This window comes from Parus major, chromosome 2 (genome assembly GCF_001522545.3).
Source record: "Parus major isolate Abel chromosome 2, Parus_major1.1, whole genome shotgun sequence".
Lineage (NCBI taxonomy): Eukaryota > Metazoa > Chordata > Aves > Passeriformes > Paridae > Parus > Parus major.
Genome location: NC_031769.1, coordinates 4,533,591 through 4,537,491, shown reverse-complemented (window position 1 = coordinate 4,537,491; position 3,901 = coordinate 4,533,591).

Sequence of the window (3,901 nt, the reverse complement as noted above, 5' to 3'; positions counted from 1 at the left end):
CGGGAGATGCGGATGTGCCAAGGGGAGCGGGCAGGAGGCAGCGGGGCAGGGGGCCTGGCACAGAGGGGATGGCAGCTGGAACACAGACCATCCACAGTCTGGTGCTGGGGATGGGGGAGCCCCTTCCAGCCTGTCGGTGCTGCCGCTGCACGCTCATTAATAACATCCAGCAGATGTGATGGATGGATGGCGCTCGGGGGTGAACTGCAGCCAGCTGCCTGGAGCTGCCCTGGAAAAACCATATTTAGCCCAAAGCCCAGAGGGTTTTTTTTCCCATCCTGCCAGGTTTGGAAGTACAAGGACCATCTTCGATTCCCTGGCTGAGATGAAGTTACTTGAATCGCCTTCTGTTTCCCGTGGGGTGTTGCTGTACTCCAGAGAGCAGAGAGGGATGCAGCTGGAGCTCTTTGTGCCAGAAAACAAGGAACAGCTTCTTCTGAGTGGATGTGCTGCAGTTACCACAGTGTTTTGCCTTTCAGCACATAAAATCACTACTTAACCAGGAAAATAACCCCCACATTTAAATATTGCAGTTTCAAGATGTTTGCACCTCGGATTTGATGATGGGTGAAGACCAGAAAATAAAAGCAAACCAACTAAACCCACACAGACACACAAATTGGAAGATGCAGGCGTGAAAATAATAAAAAATGAAATCCATAAAGGCCTCCTTGGTCTCACCCAGGTGTGCAATATCATGGGTGAGCATCATCCTCCTATGGGTCTTCTAAACAGGGATATTTTAAAGGTCACAGAATTTCACACGGGAACGGGATGTGACACCACCATCGTGACAAATTGAAAAGATTCATTGAAACAGCTTTAAAAGTCTGTTTGCTTCCCCGAAACAGCTCTGAGGATATGCAGAGTTATTTCTGACATGAGAGTATCATGGATTCAAGTAAAAGCAGTCCTGCTATAAATAGATAGATAGATAGATAGATAGATAGATAGATAGATAGATAGACACAAAAAGTGTACCAAAGCTCCCCTAAAATAAGATATTTTACAGGAAATGGGCCAGATCTTCCAGTGGTGTAGATGAGTGTCTGCCCACTGAAGCGAACCAGCCTGTGCTGGCTCACCTTAGCTGAGCACCTGGCTTTAATTTCAATATACTTTATGTATGTGAGTGGCACACACTGGAAATAGCTGCCTGTCTTTAACAAGGGGTTGTCATTGACCTGAGCAGATGAGAAGAAGCCAAACAGTGCTGCAGAGCTCATTGCTCCTACCTGGTGGGACAGGCAGTCAGACACAGTTCTTGGCATCAGCTGGGGTATCCTGACACTCTGGGGCTTGGGTGGGAGCCCTGGGGGGTTTATAAAAGCAAATGGATGTGAGTGGCATTGGGAGTGCCATGATATAAATCACCCCCCTAGCAAAGCTGATTTAACTGCTGCTGAGTCTCAGTGCTTTCTCTGCATATCCACAGCCCCTCACCAAGGGCCTAGGACAACCTTAGCAGCTCCTCTGTGCAGTAAGAAATGGTGGAGATAAGGACATGAATTCCAGAGCTGGAAACAATTCTCCCAGGTCAGGGTATTAATAGGACCCTTTGGGGAAGGGGACAGCTGGGGAAACTGAGGCAGGGATGTTATGCCTTGCAGGTTCATCCACCAGAAACAATTGCTTCCAATTCCCAGTGACTCTATTCCTCTGTCAGGAAAAGTTATTTCTTATAATGTCATCCCTGCCAGACCTTGAGGGTGAAGCATAAGGGTCATGATCATGTGGGTTTTGATTTCATAGGAACATAGGATAAAAACATACCCAGATTTGTATTTGATTCCTTCATTTGAGACTGATCTTGAAACCTTCTGAGTTGTATTTCCAAGTTTTTCCCACTTGAGAGCAAAGCTGTGAGCTTTCTTAAAATACATATTGCACAGAGCAAGGCAACAGATAGTCCTCAAAAATCTCAAGACTCAGGGAGGTGGGGACTGGAAAAAGAGAGGAGCACTCCTTTCTTTCCTACTGCTCTCTGAAAGCTCACACTGTAACCACCACATCTGCCAAAACAAGCAGCCCTGCAACACACACTCCCACCACCCCATCTCGGGGATGGGGGCGATGCTGGGGGCTGAATGCTCTCCCTAAACCCAGCTGGCAGCTTTGGGACACTCCCTTTATCCAGGGAGATGCTGCCAAGTGTGACAGGTTTAGTGACAGCACACACTGGGTCAGTCCTTTTCATCCTTCCCCTTCCACCTGTGTGGAATCACACTCCCACCTCACCACCACAGCGTTGTGCAGAGAGAGATCTAAAATTAGCTGGGTGGATTTCATGTCACACAGCTTCCCTCTGCTTTCGAGTGCTCGGCTTCCTGCTATATTTAAACCAAAGGCAACTGATAAACAAAGGTTTGGCTCTGCTCTGACAGATATAGGCACTGCAGCTATTTTTATCCTTCAGACTACACACAATGTGTGTCCAAGTTACAACCAGCAGCAATAAAAATATCCCAAAGAGCGTCAAGATGCTGCTATGAACAGTGAACAGCAAGGAAACCACTCTGCTCTCTGAATGCCAGTGAGGCAGCCTTATCTAGACCCTAATTTCTCCCTTTGAGGCTCATCACATAAAAGCCTCACAAGAAGGAGATGTGGTTGTATGCCATGCTTTTTGTGTTGTCATTGTTTTTTTCCCTCAGGTTTTGTATTTTAGCTTAAACTGAATGGTGCACTGGAAATATCAAAGCATCTTGATCATAGGCTGGATGCACGAGCACATCTCTGTCCAGTGCTGACACACATGGATGAGATGCTCAAGGTGAAGAAAGAGGTTTTACCTTTCAGGTGACTTTCAAGAGAGGCTCTGAGGCTCAGATGCTCCGAGGCAAAGGCAGGAAGTGGTGTTTATAGCACTCTTAGGGTTGATGGTGTTTATTCTGCTTATTCTGGGGTGGCTGCCCTTGTGGGGCAGTGCCTGACCAGGACAGAGTGCACTTACCTGGTGAATCACACACAGTCACCTGGATGCCTGTGGCAGGAATGGACACTGGATTCAGACCCTCTGGGAGAGGGTACAGAGCGCTGACCAGCTGCCCTGGGCTTCACATCCTTAGAGTCTGCCCTACTGTCTCAATCCCCACAAGGTTTTAATGTCAAGCCAAGGTCAGGCACACCTCTGGCCTTCAGCAGAGCTTTGTGGAGCATTGCAGAAAGGGTCAGACCAGACAGTGCTGTGTATAACTTTTCATTTTCTTCCTAGCAGCTGGTATAGGGCTGTGTTTTGAATTTAGGATGAGAATAATTTTGATAACACATTGATCTTTCAGTTGTTGGGAAGCTACGCTCTCCCTAAATCACAACTTTCCAGTGTCTCATGCTCTGCCAGTGAGGAGAGAGCTGGGAGGGAGCATAGCCAGGACACTGACCAGAGGGACACCCTGCTCAGTGTATAAACTGGGGGCAGATGGTGTATAAACTGGGGGACCCTGATTGCTGCTCAGGGACAGGCTGGCACCACTCACTGGGTGGTGGGAAATTGTGTTGTGTGCCACTTGTCTTTCTTGGGTTTAATTTCTCTCTTTTTGTTGTCTGCCTTTTCACTGCAATTACAATTATTATACCTTATTGTTGGAGTCTGAGATACAGTGTGTATGCCCTTGTTTTTAATATTTAGTTCTAGAATTCAAAGAAAGACTGAATTTCATATAATATGAAATTCATGAGCATGTTTTCATGGTGATACATGAAAACAAATGTTGAAGTTAGATAGAAAAAGCTAAAAGCGTAAGTGTGTGTAGATTAGAAAGTTTTTTAAATCACTGGGTGAATACGTTGAGGTTTAGAGTTTAAGGTAGTTTAGAGAGCAGGGGACAAGATGGAGGATTTAGGGTGTTATCTCTTGTCCTTCTTCTTTCTTCTTCATGTTCTTCTCCTAGGGGTTTTTGGG